Source organism: Cavia porcellus, unplaced genomic scaffold (genome assembly GCF_034190915.1).
Source record: "Cavia porcellus strain 051 isolate PalLab524CR breed Dunkin Hartley unplaced genomic scaffold, mCavPor4.1 scaffold_2, whole genome shotgun sequence".
In the NCBI taxonomy this organism is placed as follows: domain Eukaryota; kingdom Metazoa; phylum Chordata; class Mammalia; order Rodentia; family Caviidae; genus Cavia; species Cavia porcellus.
The window spans coordinates 26,286,520-26,310,252 of NW_026947485.1; the positions used below are offsets into that span (position 1 = coordinate 26,286,520).

The window sequence follows — 23,733 nt, forward strand, 5'->3', positions numbered from 1 at the left end:
GATAAGGGAGAATGCAGAGGGTGCAGAGGGTTGGGGCTGACAGAAGCACCAAAGGCTGGCACTAAGTCAAAAGAGAAGCCCGACACATGGGGAATTAGGAGCCCAGGAGTCCAGGAGCAAACTTGAGTTGAAGTCCTCTGCTGTAGCAATCGAGGGTCTGCAGGTTGGCCTCATGACTGATGCATCCCCTAGAGTTGAGCTACTGCAGTTGCTGCTGAAATCTGACTTTTGGTGTTGGTGCCCCGTGCATTCTACCTCCAACCAAAAGCTGGATCATCTGGGGCATGAGCTTCTGCTGGGCGTGGAAACCCCTGTGGGAGGAGCTGTGGCTGCTGTAGTTGTCAAGAGGGTTGGGCCCACAGCTGCAGACCCAGAGTTGCTGTCTTTCCAGGATGCTGGGGTGCAGGACACCCAAAGAAACAAGGACTAGGGACCAGCCCAGGGGCCTCAGTCTTCATAGTCTGCAGTCCTTGTGGATCTGTAGTAACGTTCACAGGATGTGGGGGGATTGGCGAGGCCAGTAGGGACTTGGAATTCAGCGTCTGCTGCAGGAGGTCAGGGAGCTACAGGCGGAACTCGACCTGCAGTTGGGGTTCCCTGCAAAGAACAGCACATTCAGCAGCATTCAAATAGTAAAGTTAGGGCTTCAGACCAGCCTTTATCTCTTGCTGTGCTTAGACGGGGCTGAGATCACATTCTACATCCCTAGGGGTTCTCAGATATCTGGAGAAGTGCCTGCGTTTCTGGGCTGCTGAATATCCCCAACTCCAGGCTAGCTGCATTGATCCCAAAGGGGTTCCAGACTGTTGGGTGTACCTGGCTGGTCCCTGACCCTCAGGTGCCCTCCCCACAGGACATGCGGGCCTTGGAGGTGGCGGCAAGAAGCTCCAGGAGTGAAGGAGGCAGTTATGTGGGAGCTAGGAGAACGAGCTGGTCAGTTTCCTGGCCAAGGAAGAAAATGATTATTGCCAAACTATTGCAGGGCAGCACTGAACACGAAATCTTGGCTGTCTGTGTGCACTGGGTAATGTTTTAGTGACTTTTCTCTCATTGCTGAGACAAAATATTTGACACCCAAAGTTAATGGGGGAAGGGTTTACTTGACTCACAGTTTGTAGAGGTTCCAGTCTATAACTGGCTGGTTCCAAGAAAGTGTGGCATATGGCAGAGGGGCAACAGTTCATGGCAGTGGAAGATAGCAAAAGCAACAAGAAAGAGAGAGGGAGATAGAGAGAAGGAGAGAAATAGAGAAACAGAGAGAGAGAGAAACAAACCTCTTTCTGCCCCTTTTGTATTGTATTTGGTCTGCTGGGATTAGAGCAGTGACAATCCAATTAGTGGACTGATTTAGCAATCACCCACTCTTAGTCCCAGCATCACATACTTTAGATTCAACCACCTCCAAAAAAGCCTAAAATTGCATGAGGCTTGTGTGTATATATGTGTGTATGTGTGTGTGTGGGGGGGGGGGGGGGACGGAGGCATCTAGGCACAAACCATACCAGGCAGAGGGCATTATACCCCTGGGGGTGTTCTCAAGCTTGCTCAGAGCCCAGTCCTGGTTCCACATAATTCCTTGCATCATGGTGGGATGCTGAGCAAGGTCTACCATCTGCCTCATGAACTCAGGGCTGTTGAGCATGTGGCTCATCTCTGGATTCTGCTCCATCAGCTGCTGTCTCTGGCACATGGCCATCATCAGGTGGCACATAAGGTCAGGGTTAGATGTCATATCCTGGACCAAGGAGTTCTCCATGACCTGTGACAAGATGTCAATGCTGAACAACAGCTGCCTCTGCATCTGCTGCTGCAGCTCTATGAAACTGGTAGAACCAAGGCCCAGGCCGCCCAGCCCCTGATACCCCCAAAGCTAGAGAATACAGGTGCAGTAACGCATCCAGAGTGGTGCTGCCAGACAGAAGTGGAAGGCTGGGCAGTGGGGACAGGAGAAGCAGGCGCAGTGCAGGGAAGAAGCGGTGGATCTGGAGTCTCCTGTGAGGTCTTGATGACCAGATGGACAGTGAGCCCATCTTTGATCCCAGGCTGGTTCAGTGTGTCTGCATCCTTGAAGATCTTGCCTGCAAAGATCAGGACCAGCTGTTGCTGCTGAGTTTTAAACCTCTGAGAGATTTCTTCTCTAAACTGAATGCTGGGATTATAGGTGTACACTATCATGCCCAATTGGGGTTTTTCTAAATTGCTAAATTGGGGCTGGGGATTTAGCTCAGCTGCATAAGCACCTGTCTTGCAAGCAGGTGGTCGTGAGTTTGATCCCCGGTACCGATAAAAATGAAAAAGACAAAAAAACAAAAATAAATTGCTAAATTGTCCAGGTTGAGCTAGAACTTTTGATACTCCTGCTTCAGCCTCCTAGAAGCATATGCTAACCATACTCATTCCCACCATCTCTTCCTTTCAAACATTCCACGTTCTGACCTTCGTTTCTTCTAACAATTTGATATCAAAAACTTTTGATCTGATTAATGACAACCCATTGACCCTCACAACTTTTCCTTGTCTCTGATAAAATCCAATTTCCATCTGCTTAGAGCTTGCACCTATGTAGCTAAATGTGGAGGAAAAAAATTCAATTATGCATTTAAGTGTATAAGATAGATAACCATATTACTGAGTTTTGTTGGATCATTGAACAAAACTGTTTGCACTCTCACTGTTTGAAAGTCCCCTCTATATGCTTTAATTTTGTATCTTGAACAACTATTTCTAAGATGACAATATGTAATTAACTAGTGATTTCCTGTTTATTTTTTCTGAAATTCTGTATAACTTGTACCCTTTTTCTTTTTTTTGATTTTTTCTCCTTAAATAAAATTTTAAAAATTCAATTATGCTAACTCTTGTAATGTTTTTGATTACTAATGTAAATCTTGCCCAACAATATATTTTGCTAATTTATTTTCTGTCTTCTAAGTAACTATTTTACTCTTTCTTTTTCTTTCTCTCTCTCTTTTTTAAATTTGAAACCTTAGGGCCTGGGGATGTAGCTCAGCAGCACAAGTGCCTGCCTGCCAAGTTCAAGGTCATGGTTTGATCCCTGGTACAAACAAAAACAAAATGCATAAATTTGAAGACTTTCTTTGCCTTGAAGTTATATCTAGCTGCTCTCCTTACTTTTTTTTTCTCTAGGAAAACAGAAGAGAATTTGCTGAAGTTCCCACCACCCTACCATGCCACCACCTAGCAGCTCTATCCAGCTCGACATTTTCCTCCCAGATGATATTAACTCCCCAGCCACTGTTTGCTGCAGCCTGCTCACAAAGGTTCACAAAGGCTGACCATCAATATTTCAGGAATTATGATAGCTGGGTATTAAATTATTGGTAGCTTGTAATGAACCATGATAGGAATGTTTGAATTATAAAAATCAGCAAATGCTTCTAATCAACATTATTTCTTGTGTTTTTGCTTTTGGTACTGGGAATCAGACTCAGGACCTTGTACTTGCCAGGCAGGTGTTTGTGCTGCTGAGCTATATCCCCAGGAAAACACTATCCTCTCTTTCTGGGACTTGACTGTTCAACATTTATGTCTTGCCTGTTCCTGTTATATAGCTTATACAGTGTCATTTTGTAAACTTTTTTTAAAATTTTGGGTATGGGTCTTTTTATGGTGCTAGGAAGTGAGCGCAGAATCTTTTGCCTGCTAGGCAAATGCTGTGCTACTGGGAGCAAGTGCCTTACCTCCATTTACATATCTGGTTTAATATGCTGTGTTTGACAGCTGCCTCTAAGTGGGATCCGGTTGAAGAGGAAGCGGAGGCGGCGCTTCCCTCGGCCTTTGCTTTGGCCCTCTGTGGACACTTAAGGGGAAACACAGGGAGGAGCAAAGATGGTGGATAGATAACAACTGGCTACAGAGGCTCCTTGAGATAGTCAACTTAGAATTCAACATAATAGGGCTGGGGACTTAGCTCAGCAGCATAAGCGCCTGTCTGGCAAGTGCAAGGTTGTAAGTTTGGTCCCTGGTGCCACAAAAAAAAGAAGACTAAAAAAAAAGAATTCAACGTAATACAGAGTGGGGAGTCCCAAACAGAGGAAGATTAATTCTCTCATCCCAAGAAGAAATTAAGGCAACTTACCGACCATCAAGGTCCCGCTGCAACTTGCTGAGGTCCTATGGCAACTTACTGAGCTATCCAGGATTCCGCTGCTTTGACTAACTGGAGGCGCAGTTGCATTGAGTTTGGGGGTCAGCGAGCTGAAAGAGCTGAGTTGGTAAGGTGCCTACATTGACCTGTGGTGAGTGATGGGAGTGGAGCCATTCCATAAATAGGGGGGGCTCCAGGGACATTCTGGTACTGGGTGGAACTGGCAGGTACAAGGAGCAGCAGTGACTTCAGTCTGTTGTTCCCTTCCCAAATGGGATTGGTGGGGTGAGCTAGGCCTGGGTCATGTGACCTGCCTGAGACCCAATAGGTTATCTGAAATCAAGTCCCTACAAGCAGTGGTGCACACTAACCACACTAACCCAGTGAAGCCTTGGAGGTTTGGCTGATCCAGAGGGGAGGCGGTGCAAGGTAGTATGGTGCCGGCACCAGCAACTTGGCTGATTTGGAGGGGAGGGGCCAGCATACACTGTCTCTGTCTGCAACTCACTAGCACACAGCAGTGGGAAGGGTCATCTAGTCAGTATGCTTCAGAAGAATTGTAACCAACAAAGAAAGAAACTGGGGCCTCCTGAGAGAAGCAAAAAAGATGGGAAGAGGAAGCAACAACAAAAAGCCCCCCAGGTCCCAACCCTGAGAACATTGACCCAGAACAGGTAAATAAAAAGGAGAATGAGAACAGCAAACATGCAATATCAGACAGAGCACCATTGGACATAAAGAGATATATTTGGGACCTCATAGATGAGTTCAAAAGTGAAATATTTAGCCAAATAAAGCAAGATATAAGTAGATTAATAAAAGAGATATTAAGCACCCCTCAAGCAGACACAGATGGAAGAAGGGAGGAACTCAAACAAAGGAGAGAACCATTTGATGAAGAATTAAAAAAAAATAGAATACATGAAGCAAATTCAAAGAGATCACCAGGAAATTAAAAACTCTATGGAAAGATGGCAAATCAGCTTGAAAGAAACTAAGGATAGATTATCCAAACTGGAGGACAATTTTGCAGTGTGGGAGTATGAAAGGGAAAACATTTTAAAAATAACAAGGAAACAAGCAGTAACAATACAAAGGCTAGAAGATGACAAAAGGATCTATAATTTGAGAATAAAGAATGTGAATGAAGAAGCAGGGGTACAAACAAAGGTTATTCACAGAAATAATTAAGGAAAACTTCTCAAACATAGGAAAAGGAAATGATATTCTGATATATGAGGCATACAGAACTCTAGCCACCTACAACAAAAACGGAGCTACACCCAGACATAATAATCAAGATCCCAGAAATTCAATATAAGAACAGAATATTAAAAGCTGTTAGAGACAAGAAACAGATCACCTATAGAGGAAGGCCCATCAGAATAATGGCAGACTTCTCAACACAAACCATCAAGTCAAGAAGAGTCAGGAGTGAAATATTCCAAGCCCTGAAAGAAAATAACCTCAAACCCAGATTCATACACCCTGCTAAACTGTCTCTAGAAATTAATGAAGAAACAAGATGCTTCCAAGACAAAGAGAAACTTGGAAATTTGCAACCACCAATCCAACTCTACAGAGAATACTGCAGGTCATTCTAGAGAGAGAGAAAAGTACTAGGATTCCAGGAACAGTGGCAGAGAGGCCTCAACAAGTGAAGCAGGAAACAGAATGAAGAAGATAACCAGACAACTGATGGCAAACAAGAGCATAATAGAAATGAGGCAGAGAAGGTTGGTTATAATCTTTAATATAGATGGCCTTCATACACTAAATTAAAAAAAAAGAACCACACATGGAGTAGATCAAGAGGCAGGGTCCACTAAGATGCTATTTATAGGAAATGTAATTAACATGAAAAAGAGTACATGGATTGAAAATCAAATATGAGAAAACAATGCTCTCTCTCTCTGACAGAGAACCAGAGAGTAATAGGGGCAACTAGACCAGTATTTGGGGATAGGTTGGAAATACAAGCTTTAATAGGTAAATGAATACAATTACAGATCAAGCTCAGGAGAGAGAAGGTTCAGAACCACTTAGGTAAATAGCAGGTTGCCTGCCCCCCAATTTAAAACCAAGGGTCTTGTTGAGAACCAAAAATGCACAGTGTATCCTGGGGAAGTGAAAGGGGAAGGAGAGTCTTAAAAAGGATGGCAGAAGATACTGTTAATAGTGTATCAGGATTTAAAACCCACGTTATTGCACCACTTTGCTTAGATAGATTTTATTCTGTCCCTGTTTGACTACTTGTATTAGATTTGAGGGCACAGATAGCTATCCCCAAAACATCAGGATATAGCACAGTAATCATCTTTAATATCTTATATACTTAATCTGCAGCCCTGTATGACTTATACTGTTTTATCATGACTGAGCTTAGTTAAACCTGGTCTGTTTGATTGCTGTTTGGTATTGACAGATTTTATTCAAAATGGATATGATTGATGGTATCAAGTCTGAGAGTATAGGCAACTACACTGAAGATGACAAGACCCACTATGATACACATTCTGGTTTGATTACTGCCTGTTTTTTTAAATTTTATTTAAGGAGAAAAAGAAAAAAAAAAACAGAAAAAGAGTACAAGTTATACAGAATTTCAGAAAAAATAAACAGGAAATCACTAGTTAATAGATTACATATTGTCATCTTAGAAATAGTTGTTCAAGATACAAAATTACAGCATATAAAGTGGACATCAAACAGTGAGACTGCAACAGTTCTGTTCAATGATTCAACAAAACTCAGTAATATGGTTATCTATCTTATACACTTAATTATACATGCAGTTATGTCCTTTAGAGCACTTTCTTTTCCTCTCTTTTGTACAATGACGATTACACATTTTGGGTTTTATTACTCCCACAGTTCTTATTACTTTTTTTGGAAGAGAGTAACACCAAATGTGACATAACAGAACAGAGTCAGTCAAATCAAAAGGATGGACATAATACATAATGTAAAAACAAAATACAAAGTAATCAACAATGGTTACCATACTGCCTCTTGCTATCTTAAAAAGGATTGCCTATATCATCAGTTACAATAAAATTGAACAAAACAGTAAAGAACGAAACCAATAAAACCAAAACATGGGAGACATTAGAGGACTTCAAAAGAAGATAATAATCAACCAGAATGAGTGTCATAATGAATCTTATTGTCTTCACAGTTATTGCCTATACTTTTGAACTTGGTACTATCAAGCAAAACAGAATAGAGGAAAATCAGTCAAAACAAGATGGTGAGAGCAATACAGGGTTTCAAATTAAGTTTAGTATCTTGAATAACTATGTGTGAGAAGACAATCTGTAATCATCAACTAGTGATTTCTTACTATTTATTTTTTTCTTTGAAATTATGTATTATTTCTACTCACTTTCTGTTTTGCTTAGTCTTTCTTTAAATTAAATTAAAAAAAAAAGACACTACTGTAGGGAGCAGTGCGACAGCCCCATTGTTGCCTCCTGCTTCTCTGTCCTATGGGCACATAATGCATCTGCCTATATTAACCATAATCCTTTCCTGCTTACATCACATACCTGGACGTGACGATGACCCATCAAAGATCACCCCATATCCTCTTCCTGTCCCACCGGCCCACCCCTGCCCTATAAAAGCAGTGACCACTTTATTAATAAATGAGGCTTGATTGGACTCTCTCGACTTGTCTCAGTCTCTCTGTCTCCTACCCTGCATCTGTCAATCCCGTTCCTTCCCCAGGAAAATGCCCCACGGATCTGGATTGACCCGTGGGCCGGGTCAAGTGGCGCCCTTTGTGGGGCTCCTGGTATGAAGGGCTCAATGAGGGAGCCATCCTGAGACACGTGCGTAAAAGTGAAACTAAAAGTTTTGTGACCAACGCTAGGTGGGAGCTTGCTGCTCCGCTAGAGTCATGGTAAGTGGACGGCGATCCTTTTCCCTTTTCTCTGGCATGGGTCAGGCATTAAGTGACCATAAATGCTTTGTATCAAGTTTAAGTAAAGCTTTAAAGACAAAAGGGATAAAGGCTAAAGAGAAAGATTTATTGCAGTATTTTCAATTTATTCATAAGCTTTGCCCCTGGTTTCCTTTAGAGGGCTCTATTGATGCAAAAAAGATGGGAAAGAGTAGGAGATGCATTAAAGGATTACTATCAGGTCTTTGGCCCTGAAAAGGTGCCAGTTACAGCCTTTGCCTACTGGAACCTATTCTCGGAGCTACTTACACAGTGTTGCCGAGACCCTCAAATTGATAAAACAATCACCCAAGGTAAAGTAGCTTTACGTGCTTTCACTTTGCCAACATCGCTCCCTTCAGGAGACGAATCTAAACCTTCTTGCCTCTCCAATGAGTCAAATGATATGTTAAAAAAGCCCCAAGATAGTGGCCCACCGCCATCTGAGCCCCTACCACCTGAGGCCCGCCACAACTCTTTATATCCCAACCTTGCTCCTTTACAAGAGGTCGATTGGAAACAATTAGCAGAAAAAGCTAGCCAACATCACTTGGACTCTATCGTAGCCCCCTTTTCCATAAAACCACCCCCTTGCTACAATAAGATACTCAAATTGTCCGGCCCCTCTACCTCACTTCTCGACTTAGAGTCAGAGATTCATGACTTGCAACAACAGATCCAATTAGAACAAGAAAAACAAAGAGTCATTCTGCAACTCCAAAGTTTATGAATGAGCAATTTAGATGCCACCCCTAAGATGGCGCCAGCCTCTAACCTGGCGCTTGCCTCACTTCCACCACAACAGGATGGGCCCCTCCCCGAAATGGCATTTCCAGTGATGGAAACAAACGTACCTCCCCAAGATGGCGCCACACAGGCGCAAGACAGTGCAGTGCTGCGCCGGTAGCTCCACAAGTCATTAGGACCCATACACCATTCACAGTGACAGCTCTAAAAGAATTAAAGACAGCGGTTGCCCAGTATGGCCCTACAGCTGCTTTCACTCTTGCTGTTTTAGATTCTATGACCCAAGGTTGGATCATTCCAAATGAATGGAGGGATCTAGCCAAAGCTACTCTCTCTGGGGGCAATTATTTACTCTGGAAATCTGAATTTATGGAACAATGTGAAAATATTGCTAGAGATAATGCCGCTAGACAAAACCCTTGGCCCCTTCCCATGTTAACGGGAACTGGGGATTTTAACACAAAAGAGGCCCAAATGAAATATAATCCTGGCTTCTTTGCACAAGTTAACGTGGCCGCTACGAGGGCTTGGAGAAAACTTCCCTCCAGAGGTAATGTAACCTCCTCCCTCACCCAAATTAGACAAAAGCCAGAAGATCCATTCTCTGATTTTGTTGACTGCCTTGTATAGACAGGTGAGTGCCTTTTTGGCACCGTTGAAACTAATGTGACCCTAATTAAACAATTAGCCTATGAAAATGCGACATCAGCTTGCCAAGCCACAATTCGGCCTCATAAAAAAAAGGAAGATCTAGCTGGCTACATACGCCTATGCGCCGACATAGGCCCTGCCTACCACCAGGGTCTGGTTATGGCCGCTGCAGTCAAACAAGTCTTTCTTGTGCAAAAAAATACTGGTAAATGCTTTAAATGCGACCAATCAGGGCATTTTGCCTGGGACTGCCCTCAAAGCAAAAACAAGATCCAACAAATCCCACAAAAAAAACTAGGCCTCTGCCCTAGATGTAAAAGAGGGGATCACTGGGCCAATGAATGCTGGTCCAAAAAGGATTCCATGGTAACCCTCTACCCCCACAGGGAAATGGGAATCAGGGCCAGCCCCAGGGCCCCAACTACTACCAAAAATCTGGGGCACCAAGGTTCATTCCAACCTAAAACAATCCATTTCAGACCTCATTAGGGAAACCCCAAAAAGCGCAGGACTGGACCTCTGTTCCGCCTCCGACACAGTATTAACCCCTGATATGGGCCCCCGGCCATCCCCACTACAACCTTTGGTCCCCCTCCCCCTGGATGCATTGGGCTTATTATAGGCGCTGCAGCTCCATGTTACAGAGACTGCAAGTATTGCCTGGGGTTATAGACTCAGATTATACAGGGCAAATTAATGTTATAGTCACTATCTCCACGCCTTCCAGTGTTGCGTCCATTAAGGCTAACCAGCGCCTCGCCCAATTGCTCCTGTTACCGTTAGTCTCTATTCCCAATCCATTCATGTCATCTCATAGGGATGCTTCCCCACTTGGGTCCTCGGATGTATATTGGGCCCAATACATATCTAAAGACAAGTCCCTTATGGTCCTACAACTAGATGGAAAAAGGTTTTCAGGCCTCACAGATATGGGCGCTGATGTGACTATTATCAAAAAGGAAGACTGGCCCCTCATGTGGCCCTTAGAGACAACTATGACACATCTACAGGGAATTGGACAATCAAAAAACCCACAGAATAGTGCCAACCTCCTTACCTGGAAAGACCAAGAAGGTAACCAGGGACACAAACAGCCCTATGTTATTGCAGGACTACCTCTTAATCTATGGGGCAGAGATTTACTAACCCAAATGGGAATGATTATGGGTAGTCATAGCACAAATGCTCAAAAGTGGATTTCTCCCAAATCAAGGCCTAGGAAAATAGGGCACAGGCATTAAAATCCCTATCTCCCCCATTTCAAATCTAACAAAAACAGGATTAGGCCATTTTCAATAGAGGCCATTGATCTTCCAGTGATCCACGCAGACAAAATCATCTGGCTCTCAGATGATCCTGTATGGGTCGATCAATGGCCTCTTGCTCAATCAAAACTCTCTGCCGTCCAACAGCTGGTGCAGGAACAGCTTGCCCTACAGCATATCATCCCAAGTAACTCCCCGTGGAACACACCCATCTTTGCTATTAAAAAAAAGTCAGGAAAATGGCGTCTATTATAAGACCTTAGGGCCATCAATAAGACCATGGTTTTCATGGGGGCTCTACAGCCAGGCCTCCTCTCCCCCTCCGCTATTCCGCTAGGCCACTATAAGATCATCATTGATCTTAAAGACTGCTTTTTTGGGCTGGGGATTTAGCTCAGCGGCATAAGCGCCTTCCTTGCAAGTGTGCAGTCATGAGTTCAATCCCTGGTACCGATAAAAATGAAAAAAGACAAAAAAAAAAAAAAGAAAAGAAAAGAAAAAAGAAAGACTGCTTTTTCTCTATTCCCCTTCACCCAGAAGACCAAAAGAGGTTTGCGTTTAGTGTCCTAGTCCAAAATTTCCAAGCCCCATGCAAAGGTTTCAATGGCTCACCCTCCCCCAAGGGATGGCAAATATTCCCACCCTATGCCAGTCTTTTGTGGCTTCTGCCTTATAACAGGTGAGAGATAATTGGCTACAACTCTATATCCTCCATTATATGGATGACATTCTGGTCTCGGGACAAGATCGTCAACAGGTTTTCCTATGTTACTCAGATCTCCAAGAGGCCCTTCACGCGAAAGGCCTTACTATTGCCCCAGACAAGATCCAGCTGAGAGACCCATGCACCTACCTAGGTTTTCAGTTGAGGGGCACCCGCCTCTTCTCCCCAAAGCGTCAACTAAGACTTGATGGCTTAAAAACCCTAAATGATTTCCAAAAACTCCTAGGAGACATCAATTGGCTCATTCCATACCTAAAGATAAGTAAACATGACCTCGCACCCCTTTACGACCTGCTTCAAGGAGATCCAAATCCGACCTCTCCCCAACAGCTTACTCCAATGGCCAGACAGGCTATCTCAGCTGTAGAAGAGGCCATCTCTAATCAGACCATTTCCTTTATGGACTATAGCCAACCTCTACAATTCCTCATCTTTAATACCAAACATTCTCCCACCACTGTGTTTTGGCAGCGGGTACCCTTCATGTGGGTTCACCTGCCGGTCAATCCAAAGCGAATGCTTAATCCTTACTATCAGGCTGTCTCAGACCTAATCATCCAAGGCTGAAAACAAGCTAAATGCTACTTTGGCAAAGATCCCGATGTCATCATCCAACCCTACACTAAAAATCAAATAGACTGGCTATTCCAGACAACTGAGTCCTGGCCCATTGCCCTGGCTACATTTAAAGGACAAATTGATAATCATTACCCACCTGATAAGCTTTTAGATTTTGCCAACCGCCATGCTTTCGTTTTTCCAAAGGCTACAGCCTCTCAGCCCCTTCCCAACGCCCTGGTGCTATTCCTGACGGCTTCTCCTTGGGCAGAGCCGCTTATGCCTTCCAAGATAAGGTGGTTTCCTTCCAAACCAGTTCCACCTCAGCCCAACTAACGGAACTCCAGGCTATCCTGGCTGTTTTCACTGCCTTCTCCTTCTAGCCTTTCAACCTCTATACAGATAGTTCCTATTTGGCTCACTCTGTCCCCTTATTGGAGACAGTAGGTGCTATTTGCCAGGCCTCCCCAGCAACAAACCTGTTTACTAAATTACAAAGCCACATATGGCTCTGCCACCATAAGTTTTTCATTGGGCACCTAAGAGCCCACTCAGGCCTTCCTGGTCCCCTAACAAGGGGCAACCACCTTGCAGATCTAGCCACACGAGTACAGATCTTTTTTCAAGATTCCGATCCCCCAGGCAATAAGGTAGACCAAAATATCTTAAACACCCAACACACTCACCTTAATGCTCAGTCCCTTTGCCTCCTCCATAAAATTACCTGTGACCAAGCCAGACAGATTGTAAAAGACTGCCCATCCTGTGCTATCCACCTACCCGTGCAACACTTAGGGGTTAATCCAAGGGGCCTTGTTCCCAATGCCCTGTGGCAAATGGATGTCACTCATATCCCAGAGTTTAGCCATCTAAAATATGTCCATGTGAGCGTCGATACATACATTGGCTTTATCTTCGCCACCCTCCAAACCAGAGAGGCTACTAAACATATCATTGCTCACGTGCTGTCAGCTTTATCAGTGCTTGCAAACCCTCATCAACTTAAGACCGACAATGGTCCTGGATATACTGGCACTTCCTTTGCCCACTTCTGCAAGTGCCTCAACATCCTCCATACAACAGGAATATCTTACAATCCACAAGGCCAAGGCATTGTTGAACGTGCACATCGTTCTCTCAAACTCACTATTGATAAAGTCAAAGGGGGATCATGGTATCGTATACAAGGATTCCCCAGAAATATTCTATCTCATGCCTTATTCATCCTTAATTTTTAAAATTTAGATGCTTCTGGACAGTCAGCAGCCATGCGTTTTTGGCATACTGAAACACAAAAGCAATTTGCTTCTGTACTATGGAGAGACCCTCTGACTAACTCATGGCATGGCCCTGACCCCGTTCTCATATGGGGACACGGTTCAGTGTGTGTATACTCCCGCCAAGACAAAGAGGCTAGATGGCTCCCCGAATGCCTCGTTAGGCAAATTAATGAGCCAAATAATAACCCCCAAAAGGCCCAGGAGTAAACACATACCCTGAGGCAACTTCTTGTGCTTTCTTACAGAAAATGCCAAACTGATGGATTACGTGGTGCCTTCTCGAGATCCTACTTGGACCACCCTTGACCAATGGTGGATTTAGACCTCCCATCGCAAATGGCCTGTAACCCCTTCTCCATGCTCGGGGAGGGGGGGCTCTTCCCTAACCTAGCGCCCCTCCTGGGGCCCCTAGCTGCCTTGTTGCTTCTCCTCTCTGTGGGTCCTTGTATTTTTCAGAGGACTATGGCACTCATTAATAACTGGGTAGATGTGTTTATGACAAAGCCCATTCAGGTACACTGTCACCAGCTGGAGATGGCAAATTAAGAAACCTATGGGGAAAGAATTCCCATGAGTGGCCCATACAACGATGTGGTCTAACTCCCTGGGGCAATGGACAGGCAGCCAGAGACAGGCAACTAGGACATGCATGATTACACCACTGGCCGCCTAAGACAGGCACAGGATCAACTGCTGTCCTGCAAGCCCATGACGAGTAAAGCCTGGTTGGGTTCATGTAATGAGGTTCCTTGACCTAAGACAAGTGCTGTCCTCACAGAGCCTGCCATACTCCAGATTAAATAATATAAAAAGGGAGGAGATGTAGGGAGCAGTGCGACAGCCCCATTGTTGCCTCCCCGCTTCTCTATCCTATGGGCACATAATGTGTCTGCCTACATTAACCATAATCCTCTCCTGCTTATGTCACATACCTGGACGTGACAATGACCCATCAGAGATCACCCCATATCCTCTTCCTGTCCCACCGGCCCACTCCTGCCCTATAAAAGCAGTGACCACTTTATTAATAAATGAGGCTTGATAGGACTCTCTCGACTTGTCTCAGTCTCTCTGTCTCCTACCCTGAATCTGTCAATCCCCGTTCCTTCCCCAGGAAACTGCCCCACGGATCCGGATTGACCCGCGGGCCGGGTCACACTGCAGCACCCAGTGCTGATCATGGAGTGTCATGATGTGAAATCCAGCAATACTATTATTCTTTGTTCAGAATGATTTTAACCTGCTTTAGTTTGTTTAATCTAAACGTAAATAACTGCATGTATGTTTAAGTGTATAGGATTGACAACCATGTTACTAAGTTTTTGCTGGATAGTTGAACAGAATTATTTGCAGTCTCGCTGTTTGAATCCCCACTTTACATGTCCCACTGTTATACTTTGAACAACTATTTGTAAAACGATAATATGTAAACTCAACTAGTGATTTCTTACTGTTTATTTTTTTCTCTGAACGTATGTGTTATTTCTACTTATTTCCTGTTTTGTTTAGTCTTTCTTTAAATAAAATTTAAAAAAAAAAGAAAAAAATATGCTGTGTTTTCTGTTGTGACCTCCCCCCCTACACCACTAGCAGGCTTCACTCTGGTTCATTCATTTTTTATGATCTTTCCCTATCCTGAAAGAACACACATTCCTTGAAGACAGATTTCAGTTCTATTTTCTGCCGTATTTCCAGGTTTTGGTATGGTACCTGGCACCATGCAAACTCAGCTCACACTTACTTAATGAAGCGAATGGGATGTGTCTGATATTTTACAGCTACTACTTCCCTAGGGCCTTGCTTGGTTATTCAGTGCTTATTAGATTGCTTGGTTATTGGGGGCTTCCTAGGTTGTGATACTACACTGAGCTGCTTGGATTTTCAAGCCTTTTCAACAAATTCATTTTGCATTATCTTTTCCAACCAGAAGAGGGCAACTTTGGAGAATTGAGATGGATAGGACCCAGCCTCTTTTGGAGACTCACGACCACCAGGGGGCAGTGTGGCCATGCTGGAAACTCAAAATCTGGGGTCCAGGCTGCAAGGGTCTGAGACAGCGGGTGAGCGCCCCAAACATGAAAGTTTCCACTTTGCTTTCTTCTTTTGACCAACCTATCTTTATTAGCATTATTTTTCTGCAGAGCTATAGGTTTGAGTTTTATATTTTCTCTCACACTTGGCAATATTAAATTTAAAATGATAAACAAATTTTTTAAGGTAATAAAAAATCATCATAAAACTATTTAAAGTATATAATTCAGTGGATTTTAGGAGACTTGTACATTTCCTTTTCTTTTCTGAGACAGTGTCTCACTATGCAATTCAGGCTGGCTTTGTGCTGCTTCCTGTATAGCTCTCAAGGTTCCTGGGGGAAAAATAAGACAGAAAGCTGAGGTCAGGTGGATCCCTCTCTCTGGATGGGAGGAAATCATCGCATTGGGTTTATTTAATCATTTGCCATGTGACACCTGTTGTTTAACTAGCTTGTTCCCCCCTCCTTTCCTTGGGCATTTTGTTCTCTCAGTTCTGTATGTGTGAACGATCACTAACTCAGCTGTTCCTGACAGTCTTGAACTCACTATGTAGCCTAGGCTGGCCCCCAAATCACAGCAATCCTGCCTCAGCCTCCACAGTGCTGGGGTTATGGGTGTGTGCCACCATGCATAGTCCTTTCCTTCATCTTCTGATAATTTGTAACCTACTTTATATTTCTACAGATTTGCCTGTTTAGAGCATCTCATGTAATCAGGATTATACAGTATGTCAGTGTTTTTTTGTTGGTTGCTAGGTAATGAACCACACACACTAGCTAAGTGCTCCATCCTGAACCATATCCCCATCCCTGTCTACCAGATTTTAAATGGAAAGATTTATCTGTGGAACAAAAAATAAGGCTATGTTTTTAGGAGTTTCACCTAAAATATCAAGATAGTCAGGCATAGTGGCACATGCCTGCAATCCTAGCATTGGGAAGGCTGAGGCAGGAGTATCACAAGTTGGTGACCACCCGGCACTTTATACCAAGTCAGCCTGGACCACAGAGTGAGACCCGTCTTAATGACCATAAAAACAACAACAGTAAACAACAAATAAACAGGATAGCCAGATGCGGTAGCACAGGCCTATAATCTCAGGACTGCAGGGTGCAGGAAGGCTGTCGGTTTGAAATCCTTCTGGGCACATTATCTGATGCCCTGTTCAAAATCTTAAAAAGGGCCAGTTGTGTACCATAGTGTGAGGGCCCTGGGTTCAATTCTCAGTACTGTAGGAGAAAAATAAAAGCTATCTTTATGATAGGAAAAGCATGCAGTTTTGGAACAATTAGCAAGTCTATCTTGCTTTCACATCGCATAACAGAGTTTTTTAAATTTATTTAATTATCAGTAGTGGGAATTGAGTCTAGTAGTGATGGCAAAGCTATGGCACATGTGCCACTGTGAGGTGTTTGTTATCACTGAAAGCTCTGAAAGGTTCCCCATCACTGGCTTGAGTGTTTACGCTGTTTCATCATTAGCCCCTTTTGAACATATTTTGAGATAAGTTTTTGCTGGGTTTCTTAAATTGCTTAGGTTGGGTTCAAAAGCTGGGATCTTCCTCCCTCAGCCTTCCAGAGTGCTAAGATTACAGGCCTGTTCTATCAGGCCTGGCTTTTTAAAATTAATTTAAGTTTTTATTAGCACATGTTTGCAGGATATGATGATTACATTCATTGTGCAGAATTGATACATGTACATAATGCATACCAATTTTTTTCCCCTCCTTCTCTGCCCCTTAGAATTCTTCTTGTCAGTATCAGATTCATTTACTTATAAGTCCTTATAAAGTTTTTCTTTTTTTTGCTTGTTTGTTGTTTTTGGGTACCAGGAATTGAACTCAGGACCTCATGCTTGCCAGGTAGGTGCCACACCCCTGAGCCCTGGCTTTTAGCTTTGTTCTCTGAGACAGACTCTGGCTATGTAGTTCAGCCTGACCTTGAACTGTGTAGTACAGGCTGGCTTCAGATTCCTGGCAATCCTCCAGACTCAGTCTTCTAAATGCTGAGTTTGTAAGTGTGAGCCCCAGGCCTGGCTAGGTCTTATAAAGTTAATTATCATACATACTGATTAACAGCCCAACTAATAGGTTAAAAAAGGATACATCTAAGACAATTGACTAAACCAAGATATATTTTTAGATACATTGTTCATGCTGGCTTATACTAACTTTTTCCTCTTGTCTATCTTTTATTTTGTACTTTATTTATATATTTGGCTTCTCATATAAAATAAGTTGTGTAATATTTAAGCTGTGTGTCTGATTTATTTCACTTAATATTATGGTCTCAAGGTGCATCCATTTTCCAAGTGACTTCAGTTTACCCTTTATGGCAGAGTAGTGCTCCTCTATATATAAACACCACATATTCTTTATCCATTCATCTCTGGATGGGACATACAGGCTGGTTCTAAAATTTAGCCATTATGAATCATGCTGCTATAAATATGGGTATGCACAGGTCACTGTAATATGATGTCTTTAATTTTTTTTGAAACATTGTCTCACTATTTAGTTCAGGCTGGCCTCCAACTCACTGTGATTCTCCTGCCTCAACCTCCCTAGCTCTAGGATTATAGGTGTGCATCACCACACCTGGATGATGTTTTAACTCTTTTGGGAAGATTCCGGAAGGAGAATATCTGTGTCTTTCTTTTTTTTTTTTTTTTTTTTTTTTTTTTAATTTTTTTTAAAATTTTATTTAAGGAGAAAAGAAAAAAAAGCAGAGAAAGGGTACAAGTTATACAGATTTGCAGAAAAAAAAATGAACAGTAGGAAATTACTAGTTAATGGATTACATATTGTCATCTTAGAAATAATTGTTCAAGTCACAAAATTAAAGCTTGTAAAGTGGACATTCCATCAATGATACTGCAAACAGTTCTGTTCAATGATCCAATAAAACTCTGTGATATCATTTTCTATCTTATACACTTAAATATACATGCAGTTATATAGTACAGAGCACTTTCTTTTCCTCTCTTTTGTACAATGACTATTACACATTTTGGGTTTCATTGCTCCCATGGTTCTTATTACTTTTTTGGAAGAGAGTAAAACCAAATGTGACATAACAGAACAGAATCGGTCAAGTCAAAAGGGTGGACATAATAGATAATGTGAAAACATAATACAAGGTGATCAATAATGGTTACCATAATGCCTCCCGCTATCTCTAATAGAATTGCCTATATTGTTAGTTACAATACAATTGAACAAAACTGTAAAGAATAAAACCGACAAAACCAAAACATTGGAGACATTGTAGGTCTTCAAAAATAGATAAAAGTCAATGAGAATGGGCGTTATAATGAATCTCATTATCTTCACAGCTGATGCCTAAATTTTCGAACCTGATACTATCCAGCAAAACAGAATGGGGGAACATCAGTTAAAAACCAGATGGTGAGAGTAATACAGGGCTTTAAATCGAGGTAATGGAAAGTCAAAGTGTGTTACTATAATATATCCTGCTATTGTTTTCCTTTAATTAAAAGGATAAAAATAAAAAAGTAAATAATGGAGTGGAGATTGAGATAAAAGAGGGCATAACAACGAAACAGCACAGATCAAAACATAACCATTTAAGCAGAATAGTGTTTCACCACCAGATAATCCTGACCTAAAAGTAGTTACCATATTATCTCTTTCCTTGAAATCCTTGAGTACAACTTCGTATACTGTAGCATTAAGTATATCAAAACAATGTAAAACCATTCAAGAGAATGACAGCATTACAGAGTATTTAGAATCGACTAACAGAAAATGAACAATGGTTTCTGTATAATCTCCTTGTCTTTAAAAGGTTTTTGCTTATACTATCATACATAATAAAATCCAGTAAGATACAACCTATTTGGACCATTGGAGACAGAAGGACAAAAGCTAGATGAGACTTCAAAACAAGATGATACTAAATCAGTATTACCTATTAAGATGTCATTTTCTCCAAAATAGCTGTTCCTATCATCCAATCTTCTCTGCCTCATTTCTGTTGAGCTCTTATTCTGTCAGTAGCTGTCAGTTTGTCTTCTTCACTTTGTTCTCTGCTCCATTCGTTGTGGCCTCCACTATTTCTGGATTCTTTGTATTTTTCTTTTTTTAGAATATCCTGCAATACTCTCTGTAGAGTTGAATTGGTGGTTGCAAATTCCCCCAGTTCCTCTTTATCCTGGAAGCACCTTGTTTTTCCATCAATTTCGAGGGACAGTTGTGCAGGATATCTCAATCTTGGCTGGAGATTATTATCTTTCAAAGCTTGAATTATTTCCCCCCAAGCTCTTCGTGATTTGATGGTTTGTGCAGAGAAATCTGCTGTAATTCTGATGGGTGCTCCCTTGTAAGTGGTCTGCTTCTTGTCTCTGACAGCTTTTAATATTCTGTTCTTGTATTGAATTTCTGGAATTTTTATTATTATATGCCTGGGTGTAGCTCTGTTAGGGTTGTAGGTGGCTGGGGTCCTGTATGCCTCATACATCTGAGTATCTTTACCTTTTGCTAAATTAGGAAAATTCTCCTGGATTATTTCTGTGAGTAGCTTTTGTAGTTCATTTGTTTGTGTCCCTACTTCTTCTTTTATGTTCTTAATCCTTAAGTTATGGCTCCTCTTATCATCTTCTTGTCTTTGTATTATTGCTGTTTGTTTCTTTGTTATTTTTAAGAAGTTTTTCATTTCATTCTCCCATATTACAATTCTGCCCTCCAGTTCAGATAGTCTGCCCTTAGTTTCTTTCAAGCTGTTATGCCAGTCTTCGATAGACTTCTTAGTTTCTTGGTAGTCCCTTTGAACCTGCTTCACGTATTCTATGCTTTCCCTGTTTTCTCCATCAAACACTTCTCCCCTCTTTTTCTGTTCTTCCATTCCACCATCTGTTTTTTTCTTGGGTGGTGCTTAGTATTTCTCTAACTATTTTGCATACTTCTAGCTTCAGGTCGTTGATAACTTCATTCCTGAATTGGTCTATGAGGCTCTCTATATGGCGCCTTATGTGTAATGGTGCGGTGTCTGTTATTGCCTGTTTCTCAGAATTGGGGGCCGAGGAGCCTTTCTTGTTGCTGCCTCTTCCCATATTCTCTGTTCCTTATATATGCAAGCTTATATGAGAGGCCTAGCTTCTCTCTCTGTCAGCCACAGCCTGATCGAATTGCGCCGGTTAGGTGTTTCCACTCACTGCTGCACACCAGGCAGCCTACGCGGGGGCCCGCCCCTCCCAGCCTCCGTCAGGCTCTGGGATCTGGGTTGGGCCAGCCTACGGGGTCCGCCGGCAGCGTCACGCAGGCCAGGCACTTTTCACCAATCCCGCCCGACAGGGGAATGTGTGGCTGGAGTCGCCAGGGCGCCCTGCTCCCGCAGGACTGCCCGGGCCCAGAAAGTCCGCTGGAGTCAAACTGTGGTGGAGTGTCAGTTTCTCTCACTCACCTCGCCACAAGTCAGAACATGCCTCCCTGCCTGTCCTGTTTTCGACTCCGTTCACAGACTCCCGTTCTCAGAGTTTCCTTGCGTCTCTCTCCTTGCCGAGCCAATGTAGAGGCAGCCAGCCACCGCGCGGCGGGAAACCCAAATGGCGTGGGGTCCAGCCTCAGCAGCGAGGCTTTTCTGTTCCTGTTTTAGCACCAGGACTGCATTCCAAGTTGGTTTCTCTCAGCCGAGTTCGTTCCTGAGTCAGCAGAGCATAACTCCACCTGCTTATGTCTCTTTAGTCCGCACCATACCTGGCTTCTGAGCCTAGTTTTCAGAGAGCCTCCGGTAGTTGCTGTTATCTGTCCGCCATGTTCTCCCGGAAGTTTTGAGAATATCTGTGTCAAATGGAATTGCTGTTTTTTGAGGAATCTCTTATGCTGTTTTCCATGTGGTTGTACTAGTTTACACTCCTACCAGCAGTGAAGTATTCTTTTTCCTGCAGCCTCGCCAATACTTGTTGTTGGTTGATTTCTTGGTGGTAGCCAGTCTTTCTGCAGGGAGATGGACTCTCATTGTAGTTTCAGTTTGCGTTTCTCAAACAACTAGTGCTGTTGAATATTTTTCCATGTATTAATTGACCATTTATACTTCTTAATTTGGGAAGTGTAGGGCATTTCGATGCTCATATTTGGACTGAGTCTTTAAATTGGGAAAGGGTTTGATCTTTTTGAGATTTATATATTTTCTAGATATTAGTCCTCTGTCTGAGGAATAGCTAGCAAATCTTTTCTTATTCTATAGGTTGTCTCTTCACCCTGTCAGTGGTTTCTTTTGCTGTGCAGAAGCTTTTTAATTTGATATTATCCCACTTACTGATTCTTGGTAAGTATTTCTTGTGCAATTGGGGTTTTGTTTAGAAAGTCTCTGCTTACCCCTACGCCTTCAAGAGTTTTACCTACTTTCTCTTCCAGCAGATTAAGTGTTTCTGTTTGAATACTTAGATCTTTGATACATGGTGCGAGATATGGATCCAGCTTCAATCTTCGGCATGTGGAGGGACAGCCCATTCTTTCAGTATCATTTGGTAAAGATTCTGTCTTTCTTTTAACATTAAATTTTTGCCCCCTTGGTCAATTATGAAAATAGCTGAGTAAGTCTGGAACTGGTGTGGTTTTTTTTTTGGTACCAGCGATTGAACTCACAAGCTCGCTCTTGCCAGGCAGGTGTTTAGGCCACTGAGCTAAATTCCTGGCCCTTGGGGCTGTTTTTGCATCTGATGTAGTATTGATATCTATTCCATTGATATGTGTATTTGTTTTTGTGCCATTTTTATCATTGAAGCTTTGTAGTATAATTTGAAGTCAGGCGCTCTGCTTTATTCTTGTTGCTTAAGATTGTTTTAGCTATTCTGGGTTTCTTTTGGTTCCATTAGAATTTTAGGAATGTCTTTTCTAGTTAATCCAGGTGTGGTAGTACAGACCTATAATCCCATCTTTTGGTAGGCTGAGGCAGGAGTGTTAGATTGCTATGAGTATAAACCCAGTTTGGGCTACATAGTGAGTTCAAGGCCAGCAAGACCCTGTCTCAGAAAAGCAAAACAAAACAAAACAAACAAAAAGTTATCAAACAAATGCTGTTATTATTTTGATTGATATTGTGCTAAATCTGTGTATCAGTTTTGAAACTATCGCCATTTTGACAATATTGGGTCTGCCTATCCAGGAACATGCGATATTTTTCCATTTTCTGATATCCCCTTCAATTGCCTTTTAAAAAAAATTTTATTTAAGGAGAAAAAGAAAAAGAAAACAGAAAAAGGGTACAAGTTATACAGAATTTCAGCAAAAATAAACAGTAGGAAATCACTAGTTAATAGATTACATATTGTTATCTTAGAAATAGTTGTTCAAATTACAAAATTAAAGCATATAAAGTGGACTTTCTTTCTTTCTTTTTTTTTTTTGTCTTTTTCCTTTTTATTGGTACTGGGGATCGAACTCATGACTGCCTGTTTGCAAGGCAGGCACTTATGCCACTGAGCTAAATCCCCAGCCCCATAAAGTGGATTTTCTTTCTTTTTTTTTTTTTTGTCTTTTTCATTTTTATCGGTACTGGAGATCGAACTCACGACCGCCTGCTTGCAAGGCAGGTGCTTATGCCGCTGAGCTAAATCCCCAGCCCCCATAAAGTGGACTTTCAAACAGTGAGGCTGCAAACAGTTCTGTTCATTGATCCAACAAAACTCAGTAATATGGTTATCTATCTTATACACTTAAATATACATGCACTTATATCCTTTAGAGCAGTTTCTTTTCATCTCTTTTGTACAATGACAATTACAAATTTTGGGTTTTATTACCCCCACAGTTCTTATTACTTTTTTTTGAAGAGAGTAAAACCAAATGTGACATAACAGAACAGAGTCAGTCAAATCAAAAGGATGGACATAATACATAATGTAAAAACAAAATACAAGGTGGTCAACAATGGTTACCATACTGCCTCTTGCTATCTTAAAAAGAATTGCCTATATCACCAGTTACAATAAAATTGAATAAAACAGTAAAGAATAAGACTAAAACATTGGAGACATTAGAGGACTTCAAAAGAAGATAGTAGTCAACCAGAATGGGCGTCATAATGAATCTTATCAGTTGTTGCCTATACTTTCGAACGTGGTACTAACAAGCAAAGCAGAATAGGGGAAAATCAGTCAAAACAAGATGGTGAGGGCAATACAGGGTTTCAAATCAAGTTAATAGGAAATTAAAGTGGATTACTATATCCTGCTATTTTTAATTTTTCCCTTAATTACAAAGATAAAAATAAAAAAGTAAATAATTAAAAAAAGGAGATTGAGATAAAAGAGGGCACAACAACAAAACAGCGCAGCTCAAAACATAACCATTTAAGCAAAATAGTGTTTCACCACAAGATAATCCCGACATAAAAGTAGTTACCATCGTGTCTCTTTCCTTGAAATCTTTGAGTATAACTTCGTATACTGTAGCATCAAATATAT

General features: G+C 42.0%; 1 pseudogene; it reads right to left on the reverse strand.

Annotated features, from left to right (window-relative positions):
* On the reverse strand, nt 1–2,175 carry LOC100736010 (ubiquilin-4-like; annotated as a pseudogene).
* Nucleotides 2,176–23,733: the final 21,558 nt, after the last annotated feature.